A 19,159-nucleotide genomic window follows, 5' to 3' on the forward strand; every position below is an offset into this window, starting at 1 on the left:
ATCAGTAATGTTTGCTAATATCTTTCCTATAATTTTCTCCATTTTTATAGTCCTTTTTACCTGGGTTTTGACCTGACAACTTAAGGAGGGAGAGAAAGGAACTGAGCAGGCCTAATTGTATGGGCCTCTTGGGAACGAGGAATTGCAATCTCCCCAACTTCTGCTTTGTAGAAAATAATGTGTAACCACAACAAGCACAATACCAGCAGTGGCCTTAGTAGCAACATGACGCTCAGAAGATATAGTTACTTTCATTGCCTCTATAACCTGCATTACCTTTATAAACCTATTTAGCAAGACTTTCTGCAAAACCCTCCTTGTTAAATATATTGTTATAACATAGTTGGTACTAAGAATCTGAAGAGATGCATAAAGTGGGATTTAATTGTCCCGATGTAACCCAAGACTCAAGGACTTACAGTGGGCTTGCGCAAGATTTATCTATGAAACTTTGATGTTCTTAGAGCTGCTACTTATCTTTGGAGTGGTAGACTAATGATATTTCAGTGGCAAACTCAAATTGGCATAGTTTTAAATCAAATCCTGATGAGTGATTCAAACAAGGTGCTATAAATGGCTAGAAGAGAGAATGAATGTTAGTGGGTTCATTGATAACGCAAAGTAGATCAGTACGTACTGTGTTTCCTATAAACGTGGCGGATGGATGGGCATAGCCAGAAAGATGGAGGTGCAGTCTCCAGGTGGGATACGAATTAAGTGTTTAGATTGTCACCACCTGCATATCCTCATAAGTACAAATGATTTAATTCCATGTTTGTGGCAGCTATAAATTTGTTAAATAAGATACCTAGATTGAGGGGCAGAGGATATGCAATAATTATATGAAATGTTTAGAAGGTTGCCTGGTAGAGGGTAGGTACTCAGTACATAGTTACACAATGTTTTGAACTGTAAATTGATCTCAGTCCTAGAAAGAAATGAATTCATTGCTTCAGTAAGGGAAATACAAAGAATTTTTAAACTGGTATTTGATAATATGCCATATAACAACAGGCTCATGTTATTTAAAGAAATGTTGGCTTCATTAGAACATGTTTTAGAAAACATTTCAGTAGACTAGAAGATGTGAAATATTTAGTTGTATAAAATGATGGCAATAAGGAAAATTCTTCCCTACTTTGCTGTCAAAATCAATTTTAACTTTCGCTCTACTGTTGGCATGAGACAGAGATCAGTATAGTGTTTATTGTTATCAATGTGCTAAGTAAGCCATGATAAAGGTAATCTACAATAATTTCATTATGGTGAGGCTATATACATGTACATCGTCTCTCTCTCTCTCTCACAGATGCAGGTAGAAATGATTTCCAAATTCCTTACTTGTCAAAAAAATGCTGTGATAGGATATGATGTCAACATGGATGAAGAAGGCGTGGTCACCAAAATTACTGCACTGCTTGGGATGTATTACACCCTGACCACATATCCACTGTCATTGTCACAGAACATTTCCATTGTAAGTATTTTTATTTGGAAAATCAGTATATATTGACATAATTCATTATTACGAATACAGGGTCTAGGTCTGTGTCTTCATTGAGTTAAGCACCCTGGAAAATAATCTACAAAGAAAGGTGAAAAGCAGAGCTGGTAGGGGTGGGAAGTATCAGATCATCAGGCATTTAGAAATAACTCCCATAACAATTCAGTTTTACTAGAAACAATTTCTTAACGCGTCACCTAATTTCAAGCCATGGCTATATCAAGTTGACCCCAATTCCTTCATTTTATGACGGTTTTGCAAATACATTCTAAGCCTGAACCTGAAGCTTTTAGAATGAACCTTGATCATGTTTAGTCCTTCTATTGGTCATGCTCAGTTCCTCCTGTACATGGTCTTCATGAAAGTCAAGAACTTCAACCCAGGAATAACCACAGAAGGGCATTGAGGATATGCTTTAGCCTTGGGGATAACAGGGTTCTATCTGGGAAAATTAAAGTTAGACCTGTGATTTCCAAGAGAGAAAGAGTTCTCTCCCATTACTACTTGCAACAGGGCTGAAGTATCTCTGGAAGTGAGAATCAAGTTTCCAGGTTATTTGGGTCCAGCACAAGGCACGCATGTCAGGTATGGGTTCCAAGAAGTTGGCAGAGAGCCAGCAGATGAGCTATTCTGGATCTTTGGGCCCAAAATTCGTGGAGGTCCTGATGTGTCCTTGGAGTCCTGCTGATGTAGGAGAGTTGGGCGGGATTCATTCCTCCTATGGACCTAAGTCCATAGGACTTAGCTGACACTGAAACTTGGCGAATGTTAACTATCTGAGACTCTGTTAATATTCCACATGAAGAACTGGTTTGCACATTCATTTTTCTCATTCGTGGATCCAGAGACTCTTGGGAGTTCTACCTGGCAAACTTTTGCTTTATGCGTGGTGATTTTTCAGGCAAAGGAAATGATATGCATGAGGAAGATAATGAGAAGTTCAAGGAGTTTACTAGAGAAAAGGGGATTCCAGAAGAAAGCACTGTGAATATCCCCAAAATTGGTAATGTGACTATATGTTTTTCCTGAATATATCGTTCACCTGGTATGGTAATACACCATCGGGAAACAAATGCTTCATTTTAAATTTCCTCTTCCATAAACTATCTTTTATACAATCTGTTATATAAGAAAAAAATAATCCTTAAAAATATTGACAAATAGGACTGACCACTGGCTCTCTTTCTTCTCATTCTTTTTTCTTTTCATCCTGAGACCACGGTACTTCAAGTTAATGAAAACAGGGACTTGAACGTCTCCTAAATGTTGTAAGTAAAACTGACCTGTTATTAGCGCTGCTATGTCAGGATGTTAAATAAGCACACGTTGTGACTTCATATGGGCCATACGTTTTAAGTAACTCTTTTTGCCCCAGTAACTTAAATTATGTCACTAGAGAACCTTATTCTGTTATATTAGGTTATTTTGCTTCTCCGGAGCCCTATTAAATTTGCCAATGGGTTGAGCTGATTAAGGCTGAAGCAGTTTTGTTGACAAAGCCTTATCAAGCAAGAACCATGGAAATGATACTCATTTAGAGAGAATCAGGAATTGCCAGATGTAGGTGGAGACACCTGGAAAAATAATTAGTTTTCCACTTAGTCCTGAGTGGTTGTCCATATATGTCACCTCTCCGGGAAAATTGGGCGTAAAGAGAACTCACCGTTCCTGCAATAACAATGCTGAACTTTACTTAATCATGACAGCCACATTGGAGGCCTTCCAACCACCCTCTCTGAAACATGCATTCAATTATATTCCCCTTCAGAAGATGGTTTCCTTAAAGTGTGATCTTTAACTAACCAAAATGACATAGTCTCTGAAAATGACATTCATCTATAATAAAACATGCCTTTTTTCTTTCTGTTGAGAAGAAATAAAGAAGAAAAGCAAATAAGATGTTAGCTTCCAGGGTGCATATAATGTTTTGAAGACACAGACCCTTTGGAATTAGAGGAGAGGAGTCTAACTGAATCATGGATCCTGTAAATCATTTTAAATAGGCCTTCCCCAGGAAACGCATCTTGAATCATGAATCTCCTGGAAGATGTCCTAACCATGAAAGTTCCCACCGTGTGTCCATCCTGGGAAAAATTCCAATTGGATCATCTCATACCATAGAGACGGAGAATATTTAGTTTTACAGGGAATTTGTCCACTGGGTTAACTGAAATCTCCTCTAATCCTCGACACCCTACTTCCTGAGGCTCACCCCTGTTTGGCTGTCATACAGTCAACTCAACCTTTATCCTGTTTCCCTCACCTACAGAACCTGTCATCGGGGACCAGGCCTATCATCTCCTCTGTGGAATCAAGACCAAAAATCTGAAGAAAACATTTCTTGTTCCTGTCTAACTTCACCCTTCTCACTTCGTGAACATACTTGCCTTTCCATTTCATCTCTCCCAGTCACCATTCCTGTCCTGTATGATGTTACTGGATTTCTGAGTGTTTAAATAAATTGATTTAGTATGTACTTCATACATGTATGTCTGTGCAGAAAGTTGCTTAATTTAAAACAACAGCGACAACAAATATTCACTTTAAATATAGCTATCCAGGAAGACGTGCATTTAATAGAACTGATGTCCTATCAGAGAGAATTCTGATCAAGATTAAATAGAGAAGCCCTAGCGGCGTCAAGGGAGAGGGACAAAGGGTCTAAACCAGCCTGAGGAAGGAGGGTTATGGATATTTTACTGTCGCGGGTTGAGGGAGTCTGGTCAAGAAAAACGTCCCTAGGAAGCATCTTATCATCACAGGGAAAGGAACACGAACGCACCTCAGTAGGATTTACACAGAGATAGTCTAAAATCCCATAAATTGAGGGGAAATCAGTACTATCACACCACCTTCACCTGAGTGGAAAAACTGATATTTCCTTATCATAAGATCAGTAGTAATCAAAGATGAGGCAGCATCTAAGACATAGTCAACCCCCAGTGTTATAAGGTGAGTGGAGTGCGTAGAGAAACAATACCATTGAGAATTCAGTTAGGGAGCTGCAGCTGCAAACACAGAACACAAGATCTACACAACGTGTGCCATTGCATTGTGTTTCCAAAAGCAGAAAACACTAGAAGTTCTAAGGAACGGCCATTCTCACTGTAGCAGGTAGAGCATATTGATTAGCTATCCATGATACACGAGGTGTTTATCATTTAAGACATCTAGCATGTTGGATGTAGACCTTATTCCAACGTTTGGGCTAAAGTCCAGAGATATAGTCTGTACACTAGGAATATAAATGTAGAGCTAAGCAATATTTAACAGAACAAATAATGTATTAGTTACTGGAACAGATGTGGCCTCCAAATGGGCTACAATTTTCTAATGTCAATGGAATCAACAATGAAGTTTATTCTGGATTAAGCTGGAAGTAATGGGATGTCAAGGGCACTGTTTGAATTCTCCCTCTGGCATAAAAGAGTGTATACATTTGGAGTTCTGACTCTTGTCATCAGAGTGTGTCTGGAAATCCTGGATTGAGTGGGTGGATATACAGATAGGCCATAGAATAGAAAGTGTAGGAGGTGAATGTAACCTGAATATCTTAAGGAATGCTCAAAGGCAAGAACTGGCCTAAACAATTAAAAAATTGTAAAATTTTATATGCGGTTGTATGTGTGTGTGTGTGTGTGTATGTGACCAATATAAGTAAGGAAAAAAAGGTTATCACCACAAATCCTATTGAAATAAAGAGAATACCATGAGAAAACTATAAACAAAGGTATGTCAAGAAATTTAACACTTTGGATGAAATGGATACATTTCTTGAAAGATATGGTACCAAAATTGACACCAGATGAAACAGAACATTTCTACAGTCCTTTATCTATTAAAGAAATTGACTCTGCCCTCAGAGCATTCTCCATGAAGAAGTTGCAGGTCCAGAGGATTTTTCCAGTGAATCCTTCCAAACATGCAAAAAAAGAGCATGAAACAAAGTTTTCAGCAAGATAAGATGAGAGAAGACTGTCCTACTCCTTTCATGAGGTCAGCATAGCCTAAATCCCCAAATCTGACAAAGACGTCTGTCCATACCTGAGCATATGAGTTCATATAAAAATATTTCCCATGCCAACCTTCTCCTTTATGCCCCGAGCAGCAGTAGATAATCCCAACTGCTTGGTATAAATTCTACATTATACATATGCATGCAATTTCATTATTACACAGACCTAGTAATATATTAGTGCAGTCTTTGTTTTACGCAGACATAACATCAGAAATAAAATATAAAGAGAATCACATTTCTGTTTTTCTCACATAGTAAACTTATTAGAGATTATTCATACATTCATTCATAGAGACCTAATTTATTATTTTAATTTCTTACATTTTCTATTTTGAATGTGGCATTAACTAGCAGACTGTTAAAGTTATTTTTAAATATTTTAACATTACAAATAACAAACCAGTGAATGATTTGTATATATACCAATATTTTAAAATTTCTATAAATGGAAATGCCTCATCAAAGTGAAGGCACATTTAGAACTTTGCTAGATAGAACTGAATTGACCTTTCAAAACACCTTTGTATTTTCTGTTCTCGCTTCTCACCTCATTTTTCCCACAGATTTACATTTACCTTACTCTTCCAACTATCGTCAGAGCTTTGCTCAGAACCCTTCCCTGTGGAGACAGAGCCCCTTCTGAAATTGGACTCCCCTCCGTACACTCCATGTTCTTACCTTGGATTATTTTTCATCTCAGAATTAGAAACAGGTGATATATTTGGCAACTACTGGCTAGCTTCTTTGTATTCTGCCTCCTTTCTCTGGAAGATCCCTCACTGAATCGTGCACTGAGTCTGTCTGTTTCCTGCTGAACATTGAGGTTAGGCTGTTGTGGACACATCACATGTGCTGAATCAATGTTCATTGAACACAGACCAAGCAGGGACAGTAGGAATCTTACAGAACACACACTCTTCATAGAGCATCCTTTGACAAGTTTATGGTATATTGGACTGTAATATATTTTCTAGGATATTACTGTAAGAGAACAAGAAAAATAAAGTCATTTTGCAGAGAATAGAGTCTTGTTCTGTCATTGAGTGCACACAACTTGAGAAGGGCCAGTATGTGATTCAGTGTGGCTGACACAGGCTTTTGCTTCAAACACGGCAGGAATTAAAACTCAAGGGCAAGGTGGAAAAAGGCAATATCTATTTATTGATAATGAAGGTTTTGATAAAGGACTATGTCCAGAGGCTGACTGACTAAAATATCACCACAGGAATTGAGGGCCCATCAGTTAGTAAAAGAAATATACAGTCTGAAATTAAAACTAAGAACAAACAGAAACCAACTGAAAAACACCAACACAGGAACAAGAAACCAAAGGCAAACAGCAAAAGAAACAATGGATCTTTCTTTCTGGAAGGTCCCCTCTCTGACATTTGTAGGATATCACAGGTAGTCCTGTCCATATCTATTTGTATGCCTAAATGTTTCCAGAAGTTGCCAGAAGGATTAGGAAGTTCAAGCAATAGGTCAGGTTTTTAAAATATATTTCTTTTTCTCTCCACATGGACATGTTTAAAGGATTCTCAAAGGCAAGCACGGGCTGAAAGGAAGCTCCAAGGGGTAAGAATTTCTAGTGAGAAAATTTGAGATAATGTGCAGCATTGACTCTTCTATTCACATTTCCTGTTTATCTGTTCTTTGTCTGGGCTGTTTGCCACCTCAGAGAGTTTCCAAGCACCATGCCATTTAGTGGGAAAATGGTGTTCCTTTCCTGAGTCAGACTGCTGAGGCACCCTTGGAAGATATGCTGAAATGTACAATGTGGGTAATTATTTAATAGAAACATCGCTATTTTATGATAATCTGTTTATGGGGGGCGGGGGGTCTTCACTAAATACAGATTTGCGTATCTTCCTTTCTTCTTTATAAAACGGTCTTGTTTGTCTTATTGAACCCATCTTGACTCTCTTTCCCTTTCTTCATGTGTCTCAGGTACAACTAGTCAAGCGGGGCATGCTGCTTGACTCTTCCTCCTTCTAAACACACCTGGTCCAGCCCCCCCCTGCCTTCTAGAGCCTGGCTTCATCGCCCACCTCCCTGTGTTGACAGGAACCCTTTCTCTTTTAGCCATACTCCAGAGAGTTTATTGAAGTGACTCTTCAACATGATCCTAGAGTCTAGGTTATTAACAGCTACCTGGGTATTTCTTTTCACCAAGAAATATCCCTGTTATACAGCAGCATTGCCCAAATTAGCCCATTGAAAAAAAGGTACAATCTCCTGGGACACACACTGACTCATTCATTAGCCAGTTCTAGGCACTGGGGATGGAGCCAAAACCCAAAGTTCAAAGACTATGACACTGTGGAATTTACTCTTTAGTTCATGGCAGCTGAGTATAAGAAGAAAAAAATGAATACGAAGGTGGAATGGGAGAGGAGTCATGGAGGGTTGTGGAGTAGCACACTGTAGGGATGGGCAAGATCTGAGTCAGAAGCAATCCAGTGTGGCTGGAACAGAGGAACAGAGAGGTCGAGTGCTTGCACATGGGTTAAGAAAACAAGCAGATCATGGGGGTATTTGCAGGCTATTATAGGGATGGGGGCTTTATTCTATGGAAGCGGAACATGTTAATATACGTTAACCAGGATTTCTCAACCTTGGCAGGATTGGCACTTGGGGATGAATAATTTATTATTAGGGGCTGTCCTGTGCGTTGTAGGCGGTGTAGCAGCATACTTATTCTCTACCAACACAATGGAAGGTGTAAACACCACTCTCCCCTATGGTGACAACAAAAAAAGTCACCAGACATGTCCAAATGTCTCTTTGGATGGGTGATCCCTGGTTAAGATCCAAGACCCTATAAACAGTTTTAGAAAGATTTCCCCAGATCTGGTCAATCCAAATCTCCTGGTTAAAGCCTAGAAATCCACATTTGGAACCAGTAATCCAGAGGAAACTTAAAATAAGACAAGCTTTGGAAAGACTGCTCTAAACCCTTGCTACTAAAAATGTGGTTTTTAGACCAGAAGCAATAAACGCAGAGTTCCAGGCACAACCCTCAACATGTTCAATCAGAACAAGTATTTTTAACAATGCCCTCTGGGCATTCCTGACAATGTTCCTGTTTGACAAGCACTGTGTTGGATAATTTCAACAAGATCAGATCTCAGAAAGTAGTCTTGTGGATAATGATCTCATCTTAGAGTCTAAGTACATTGGAACATTGTTCAGGAATGTTGAGGCAACAGGGTGCTTCTGGTGGCCAGGGTCAAATCTTCCCTGCACTCTGTAGAAAGGGGTGGTGGAACCTAGGAAGTAGAAAACAACGATCACAGGGAAAACAGAAACTTGTAATCTTGAAAGATATCCTACATAGTTACAGAAATCTGGACAACTTTGAGAAAGAAAGACCAGGAAGATCTATATCAGATACCTTAAGCATTATTTGTTGGATTTCAGGTGTTAATGCTGTGTCAGAGGGTGCTGTTTTTATTTATCATTCTCTCACTTAACGTTTTGACCAATATTAATGAAAGAGTTGGGACTTGAAGGTCTTATGACTTCCTTTAGGAATAAAATAATAGTATGAACAGGATCCAAAGACCAAGATGTTGCCATAATCTCTTAGAATAAGGCATCTTTAAGTTCCCCTTGATTGGCAGTTGGAATGGACTTCCTAAAAAGTAGCGGTTAGGATTTGTCTCAGATTTTCATAGGACTCCAGTAGAAGACCTGGGAACGTCAGAGGTACATAAAAAGAGATGGAGAGGGTGAAAATGAGTGGAACACTGTGTTAGCTGAGATTCTACTCCTGCTCAAAACTATCCAAATCAGGGAGGTGATGGGGAAAATTTGTCAGGACACTATGTAACATGAAAACTTTCTATTTTATAGCTTTCGCAGTAGGAGATTAGAAAGGACAACATACAGAGGAATAAGAGAAAAAAGAGAAAAAAAAAATCCATGGAACCTAGAGAAAATAAAACAAAGTGGGTAAGACAATATCATTGAACAAACAGTGGTGGTCCATTCAGACTAGGAAGGCAAGTGACCAATTGAAGACATATGGGGAAGACTCCTTCCAGCCCAGCTCTCCTCCAAGGTCAGACACCAGACAAAGAGAAGGGTTCTGAGGCTCTGAGGTGTTCCTGAGCAGGTAGTTGCCCTGTGTCAGTACGGTGGGTGTTTTCACTCAGCTGACTTGGAAACCATGAGAGTACCATTGTTTGTTCATTTTTACACTATGAATAAGATATATGTTTAGGGTAACTATCTAATAAATTACTGGGAAAGAAAGTAAAAATACATGGAAATATGAAAAAAAAAAAAGAGGTTCTTTGGCTGATTCAATGTCCTCTAAAATAGCGAGGTGTACAGAGAGAGAAGGAAATTTGTTTTTTCCTCTCAAACTGCTAAAATTAGAGAACTATTATCACGCTTTCTTGCTTCCTTGGAGAAATGATTGAATCAATGGATAAATAATAGATTGAAGATGAGCTTCTCATAAAGCTGTTAGGAAAATGGAACAATGAAAGTGAATTCTTCATATGCTTTTCTTTCCAAAAGGTTATTGGGCATTTACAAGGAAGGTCCTGTTAGTACAAAGGATGAAAGAGCTTGCTTCAGTGAAGGAGGTGATCAGTGGTATCTGCTGATATAATCTTCTCCTCAGAGGAGTAGGTGACTTGCCTGGGGTCTCTTAGGAAATCTAAAAACTGAAGAAGTTTGTCTGAACTGTTACCCAGAGAAAATGGAGGAGTAGTTATTCTGCGACATTAGCATGAACAGTTGGTCTTTGGAGCCTAAGCATTATTTCATCTTATTCCTAAAGGAAGTCGTATGACCCTCATGCCCTAACTGTTTTTTGTTTAATATAGCCCAAAATGTGTGTAAGGGAATGGGGAAAGTGAAATAAAACCAAATAAAACACACCTGCTCCCGGGGAAGGGCAAGGAATATATAGACAACGAATTTTCAATAAATGTACAAAGGAAATTCAGCGGAAAAGAATAGTCTTTTCAACAAAACCTGCTGGAAATCTTGCATATCCATATGCAAAAAAGAAAAAGGAACTTCAACCCATACTTTGCCCCCTAGAGTAGAGATCAAAGAGATTCAGAGAGAGGGTGCTGGGAAGATGGCAGCCTAGGAAGACTCTGAGCTCACCTCCTCCCGGGGACACAACACATTTACAGGTACCTGTGGAACAATTACCTCTGAAAGAGAATGGGAAACTGGATGAAAAGAAGCCACACAAGATGGGACAACATTGGCTGAGGTGAAAGAGACAGAAACGCCTTTCTGCTGAGGAAAGGAGCCACATTCCAGCTCAGGGGCTTCAAGGCCAGAGCAATCTTAAGGTAAGAAGCTTTTCCTGGAGGAGGGTGGGATCTGAGCAGGAGAGCTATGCCACAATAAGCAGCCTTTGAACTCTGCACAACCGAGACAAGTGTCATCATACCTGGCTTTGCTGGGTATTGAAACAGAGGAGTAATATCCCCAGGAAAGCTATCAAGCATAAGAGAAAGAAAAGCATGCTCTTACAGCGCCCAGCACAAATTCATCCATTCTGGAGACCAACACAAAATCACCAGAAAGAAAGGTGTACAGTCCTTTGGTAAAAGAGACTTTTTGATAAGCTCTGAGCACATCTCGGGAGGCAGCGGATGGCTGGGACCCCCTCCCCAGGGAACTAGGCACTGTTGACAGCCATTCTTGTGAGCCAGTACAGGTGTGCTCACACAGATGCTGGCTGATGCCATTGGAGTTATTCCCCTGGCCTGTTAGCCCAGGAGTCAGCCCCACCCACTAGAGCACTGATTTAATCCAGCTCACACAGGGCAGGCAGCAGGCCCTAGGGACCGGCCCTGCCCACCAGCAAGCCCACAGGCAACGTGTGGACCCACAGGGGAGGGGTGTGTGGGGCGTCTGCAGAGGGGCATGTGGGTCCATGTCCTCAGGGGCAGTGCGTGTGCTAGCAGTGGGCCTGCAGGCCTGCGTTGGCAGAGTGTGTGGGACCTCTGCAGCAGCATGAGCAGGCCAGCATGTGTCCACACGGGCAGGGCGTGCACCAGGGGTGAGCCCGTGTGGGTGGAGCGTGTGGGGACCCTGCAGTGGGGTGAGAGGGTCCGCCTCTGAGGAGCGGTACTTATTTCACTGACTGAGGTGGAAGAGACAGAAATACCCCTCTGCTGAAGACAGGAGCCACACTCCAGCCCAGGCACTTCACAGCCAGGAGCAATCTTAAGGTAAGAAGCTTTTCCTGGAGGACGGGCCAATCTGAATGGGAGAGCTAAGCCACAACACACAGACTTTAAATTTGGCACAAGCAAGAGAAGTGTCATAATACCTGGCTTTGCTGGCTGTTAAAACCAAGAGGCATATCCCCCAGAAAAGCTATCAAATGTAAGAGAAAGAAAAGCCTGCTCTTAAAGGGAGGACCAGAAATTGACCCATTCTGGAAACCAACACAAAATCACCAGAAAGAAGTGCATAGTCCTTTGGTAAAAGAGACTTATTTGATAAGCTCTGAGTGTGTTTCAGAGAGGCAGGATGTGGCTGGGACCGCGTCCCCAGAGACCTAGACAGTAGTGGCAGGCATTATTGTGATCTTGCACAGGTGTGCTGACACAGGCCGTGGCAGGCTCCATTGGATTTCTTCCCCTGGCCTGTTAGTGCAGGGGTTTGCCCTGCCGACTAGAGTGCGGATTTAATCCAGCTCAGCCATAGATGGCTATCTGCCCTAGAGAGTGGCCCAGCCCACCAGCAAGCCCACAAGCAATTTGTGGTCCCCCAAAGATGAGGTGGGTGGGACCTCTGCAGCTGAGTGAGTGGGTCCACCTCCATGGGGCAGGTTGTACACAAGAGGTAGGCTTGCATTGGTAGAGTTTGTGGAATCTCTGCAGTGGGGCAAGTGGGTCCTCCTTGGTGGGGCAGGGCATGCATGAGGGGTGGGACCGCATTGGTGGGTGGAGTGTGTGGGGCCTCTGCAGCCAGGTGAGTGGGTCTGCTTCGGTGGGTCAGGGAACGCCTATGGGGCAGGACTGCATTGTTGGGGTGTGTGGGTCTACTGGCAGTGGGGCTTGTTGGCTACAGCGGACTTGGGTTTCTGGCCTTCTCAAACAGTCACATAGGGGATCAGCCCCACCTCCCCACTCCTGAAACAATTGTGTGCTGCCTCACCTGGGGCAGGCCCCACCCAGCTGCACTTCTGAGAGAGCTGACGACAGCCTTGCAGGCCAGAGGCCTACAGCAATTCTGAGCCCCTGAGCCTAGCAACAAACCGTGCTGAGGGCGTGACCCACTAATAGCAAAACAGCAGCAGGTGTGTGATATTAGACACAGCCAGCCATGCTGGGGCTCACCCTGCCCAATAAAGTCACTGAAATGACAGTAGCAGCTGCATGAGCCTGAGCCTTATAACCTGCCAGCCAGGGTGCCAGCCTAGCCTCACTGGGCACCTGCAGCAAGATAAACCATGCCGTAACAGAAGGATACATGTAGCCCACACAGGGGACACTCCTGGAACATTTGGAACTGGTGACGGGAGGGAAGCACACTGCTGGGCCTCAAAAGACATGTCTTACATAAACCCACATCTCCTAGATTGGGAAACATAGATGCACAGATATAAGCAGAGAGATAGGGGCAAAGTGAGGAGGCAAAGGAATATATTCTGAGTAAGGGAATGGGACAAAAGCTCAGAAAAAGAACTAAATGAAACAGAGATAAACAATCTACCTGATAAAGAGTACAAACTAAAAGTCCTAAGGAAGCTCGCTGATCTTGGGAGAAGAACAGATGAACACAGTGAAAACTTCCACAAAGAACTGGAAAATATAAAAAAGAACCAATCAGAACTGAAGACGATACTGGAAATGAAAATTTCACTAGAGGGAATCAACAGAGGAGTAGATGACACAGAAGAATGGATCAGCGAGCTGGACAAAAGACTAGAGGAAATCACCGAGGTTGAACAGAAGAAAGAAAAGAGAATTAAAAAAAATGAGGACAGTGTAAGGGATCTCTGGGACAACATCAAGCAGACTAACATCCATATTGTAGGTGTCCCAGAAGGAGAAGAGACAAAGAGGCAGAGAACCTATTTGAAGAAATAATAGCTGAAAACTTCCCTAACCTGAGAAAGAAACAGCATCCAGGTGCAGGGAGCACAGACAGCACCAAACAAGATGAACCCAAAGAGGCCCACACCAAGACACGTTATAATTAAAATGTCAAGAATTAAGATAAAGAGTGAATCCTAAAAGTTGCAAGAGACAGGCAACAAGTTTCATACAAAGGAAACCCCATAAGGCTCTCAGCTGACTTCTCAGCAGAAACCTTAGAGGCTAGAAGAGAGTGGCATGATATATTTAAAGTGCTTAAAGGAAATACCTACAGCCAAGAATACTCTACCCAGCAAGGTTATCATTCAGAATAGAAGGAGAGGTAAAGAGATTTCCAGACAAGCAAAAATTAGAGGAGTTTATCACCAAGACACCAGCCTTACAAGAAATGTTAAAGAGACTTGTTTAAGTGGAAAAGAAAAGGCCACAAATACGAATAACAAAATTATCAAAGAAAAAAAATCACTGGTAAAGGCAAATACACAATAAAGGTAGCAAATCAACCAACTTTGAAGCTAATATTAAGGTCAAAAGATAAAAATACTAAAATTATTTCCATGACGAGAGGTTAAGGGATACACACACACACACAAAAGAGGTTAAATATGACACCAAAACCAGAAACTATTGGTGGAGGCACGTAAAAGAGGAGAGCTTCTAGTTTGAGGTCAAACTTAACAGACCATCAACTTAATATAGATTGCTATTTACATATATTATTGTATATGAACAACATGGTAATCACAAACCAGAAACCTATAATAAATACACAAATTTAGGAGGAAGGAACCCAAGCATAATACAAAAGAAAGCCATCAAATCACAAGGGAAGAGAGCAAGGGAAGAAGAAAGGAACAGAGAAGAACTACTAAAATACCTAAAAAAAACCTCACAGAATGGCAATAAGTACATACTTATCAATATCTACTTTACATGTCAATGGATAAATGCTTCAATCAAAAGACATAGGGTGGCTGAAGGGACAAAATAACAGGTCTCATACATATGCTGCATACAAGAGACACATTTCAGACGAAAAGACACTCACAAACTGAAAGTGAAGGGCTGGAAAAAGATACTCCATACAAATGGCAGTGAAAAGAAAGCTGGGGTTAACAATACTTGTATCAGAAAAAATAGACTTTAAAACAAAAACTGTAACAAGAGGCAAAAAAGGGCTCTACATAATGATAAAGGGAACAATCCAACAAGAGGATAAAACACTTGTAAATATCTATGCACACAACATAGGAGCACCTAAACATATAAAGCCATCAGTACCAGACATAAAAGGAGAAATAGACAGTAACACAACAATAGTAGAGGATTTTAACACTCCACTTACATCAATGGATGGATCATCCAAACAGAAGATCAACAAGGAAATATTGGCCTGAAATGACACTTTAGATCAGTGGACTTAGTAGATATATATAGAACATTCTATCCCCAAACCACAGAATACACATTCTTTTTGAATGCACATGAAACATTCTCCAGGATAGATCACATATTAGGCTGCAAAACATCTCAATACATTTAAGAAGACTGAAAAAATACCAAGCATCTTTTCTGACCACAATGGTATGAAGCTAGAAATCAACTATAAGAACAAAACTAGAAAAGCCATAAATATGAGGAGATCCAACAAAATGCTACTGAACAACTATTGAGTCAATGAAGAAATCAAAGGAGAAATCAAAACCTACCTGGAGGCAAATGAAAATGAAAACATGACATGCCAAAATTTATGGGGTACAGCAAAAGCAGAACTAAGAGGGAAGTTTACAGCAATATAGGCCTACCTCAAGAAAGAAGAAAAAGCTCAAATAAACAATCTAAAGTGCAGCTAAAGGAACTAGAAAAAAGAACAAAGCCCCAAATCAGTAGGAAGAAGGAAAGAATAAAACTCAGAGCAGAAATAAATTAAATAGAGACTAAAAAAATAATAGGAAAAAATCAATGAAACTAAGAGATGGTTCTTTGACTATATAAACAAAATTGGCAAACCTTTAGCTAGACTCAGAATACAAAAGAGAGAAGGCTCAACTGAATAAAATTAGAAACAAAAGAGGAGAAATTACAATTGACATCTCAGAAATACAAAGGATTATAAGAGAATACTATGAAAAGCTATACACCAAGAAATTGGATAATCTAGAAGAAATGGATAAATTCTTAGACTCATACAACCTTAAAAAACTGAATCAAGAAGAAATAGAGAATTTGAATAGACCAATCACCAGTAAGGAGATCGAAACAATAACCGAACACCTCCAAAAAATCAAAACTCCAGGACTAGACAGCTTTCCTGGTGAGTTCTACCAAACATTCACAGAAGACTTAATACCTATCCTTCTCAAACTCTTCCAAAAGATTGAAGAGGAGGAGAAACTCCTCAACTTGTTCTATGAGGCCAACATTATCCTGATACCAAAACCAGACAAGGACAAAACAAAAAAAGGAAAATTACAGGCCAGCATCACAGATGAACAGTGATGCAAAAATCTTCACCAAAATGCTAGCAAATCGAATACCAAAATATATTAAAAAGATCATACACCATGATCATGTGTGATTTATTCCAGCGACTCGGGGATGACTCAACATCTACAAATCAATCAACATGATACACCACATTAACAGAATGAAGAATAAAAATCACATAATCATCTAAATAGATGCAGAGAAAAAATTCCACAAGATACAGCATCCATCTATGATAAAATCTCTGAATAAAATGGGTGTAGAAGGAAAGTTCCTCAACATAATAAAGGCCATGTATGACAAACTCACAGCTAGTAGCCTACTCAATGGTGAAAAACTGAAAGCCATTCCTTTAAGAACAGGAAGCAGACATAGATATCCACTTTTGCCACATACTTTACCATAGTAGTGGAAGTCCTAGCCAGAGCACTCAGGCGAGAAAAAGAAATACAGGGATCCAAATTGGAAAGAAAGAAGTATAACTGTCACTATTTGCAGATGACAAGATTTGATATATAGAAAACCCTAGAGAATCCAGCAAAAAACTTCTAGAAATAGTAAATGAATACAGCAAAGTTGCAGGATACAAAATCAACATGTTGTGTTTCTATACAAAAACAATGAAGTAGCAGAAAGAGAAATTAAGAATACAATCCGATTTATAATCACAAGAAAAAGCATAAAATAACTAGGAATAAATTTAACCAAAGAGGTGAAAGATCTGTACACTGAAAACTGGAAAACATTGTGGAAAGAAATTGAAGAAGACACAAAGAAATGGACAGATATCCCTTGCTCTCAGATTGGAAGAATTAACATAGTTAAAATGTCCATATTACATAAAGCAATCTACAGATTCAATGCAATCACTATCAAAGTTCCAATGACATTTTTCACAGAAACAGAACAAAGAATCCTAAAATTTATATGGAGTAACAAAAGACCATCAATAGCCAAAGGAATAATGAGAGAAAAGAACAAAGATAGAGGTATCCCTGATTTCAAAATATACTACAAACCCATAATAATCAAAACAGCATGGTACTGGCAGAAATGAGATATACAGATCAATGGAACAGAAACAAAAGCCCAGAAATAAACCCACACATGTATGGACAGATAACTTTTGAGAAGGGAGCCAAGAACATATAAAAGAGCTATTAAAAATTGAAATCTTGCCATTGGCAAAACGTGGATGGACCTTGAGAGTATTATGATAAGTGAGATTAGTCAGAGGGGAAGTCAAATACGGTATCAACTCACTCATAAATAGAACATAAAAACAACAACAACAACCAAACACGTAGACACAGATTTTGGATTGGTGGTCACCAGAGGGGAAGGGGGAGGATGGAGGGCAAAAGGGTGACAGGACATTTGTGTGCGGTGATGGGGGGTAGCTAGTCTTTGGGTGGTGAACATGATAGTAGTCTACACAGAAATCGAAATATAATGATGGACATCTGAACTTCATATAATGTTATAAACCAATGTTACCTCAATAGAAAGAAAAGTGACTCATAGACTATACGTAAGATATAAAGCTACACGCACTTGGAAGAAGAAAGAGGAGTAAACTCTGTGGCCTTGGGTTATGCCATTATTTCTTAAATAAGACTTCAAAGCATGATCCTTGAGTGCAAACAATCAATAAATAACCTGACCTTTATTAAAGTAAAGATATTTGGGTCTTTGAAGGACACTATTATAGGAATGCAAAGAGAGGCCACAGACTGGGAGAAAATATTTGCAAATCTTCTATCTGAATTAGGACTTGTATCCAGAATATATAAAGACATTTCCAAATTCAATAATAAGAAAACAAACAGCCCAATCAACATTGAACAAATGATTTGGAGAGACACTTACCAAAGAAAATATACACATGGCAAATAAGCACTTACAAAAGATGTGGAACATCTTTACTCATTTAAGAAATGTAAATTAAAACTGCAACCAGATACCATGACATACATATCATAATGCCTAAAATGAAAATGACTGACCACACCAAGTATTGGGGAAAATTTGAAGTAACCAGGATCCTGAATGGTTGATCTAAAATTGTATGGGCACTTTGAGGCAGCAATTCCACTCATAAATATCTACACAAGAGATAGGACAGCACAGGCCTATGATATGCATCCATTCGTATTCGAGTGGACAAAACTGATACATCTAGATACTACTACTCAGTGGTAAATGGAAATGTACTCTACAAGCTGTAGTATAGATAAATATCAAAATAATTACGCCAAGTGAAAGAAGCCAGAAAACACACACACACACACACACACACACAGACACACACACACACACACAGACGTATATACACTAAGAGTTAATTTTTGTAAAATTCTAGAGAATATCAACTAATCTGTTTCAGAAACTGAAGAGCGCTTTCTTAGGACAGGATAGGGATGGTTGAGATGGACAGGAGGAGGGATTACCAAGGAGCTTAGGGATAATTTTGAAGCTGAGGGACATGTTCATCATAGTTACTGGGGAGGTTTCACAGCTGTGTTCACCTGTCAAAGCAGATCAATTGTACACTTGAAATAGCTGAAGTTTTGTTGTCTATCATTTATACCTCAACTAAGATTTTAAAAGAAATCATCTTTCAGTTCAGCTATAGAGTTACAAAACTCAATTCAGATACAGAGGTTCAGTCAATTTCCGTGTTTTTATTTTCTTATTCGTTATCCACCCATTAATTTCTCATTATTATTATGATCACCATAGTTAGGGCTGGTGTCAACCTGATAGCAAATTGTCTGACTCAGTCTTATTTAGAGATTGGTTTCTCTAAACTAGATTGGCTACTGTGTGGACAGTTCAGAAGGATGGCTTGAAATAACACAGAGATCAATATCAGCAGCCATACACAAGGCAGAAAGCTCACAAATTTTAGTAAGATTAGGCTGTACACTCATGGCAAAATGAAATTATAGAGACAGATTTGGGATGGATTCTTTGGTAGGGTAATAGACAAGAATTTGTTCTTGTTGAAAATATTTCATTAATCTTAAATATAGACTCCTCTGAGGAACGTCTTGATAACTG

This window comes from Ceratotherium simum, chromosome Y (genome assembly GCF_057802395.1).
Source record: "Ceratotherium simum simum isolate JZ-2026a chromosome Y, ASM5780239v1, whole genome shotgun sequence".
Lineage (NCBI taxonomy): Eukaryota > Metazoa > Chordata > Mammalia > Perissodactyla > Rhinocerotidae > Ceratotherium > Ceratotherium simum.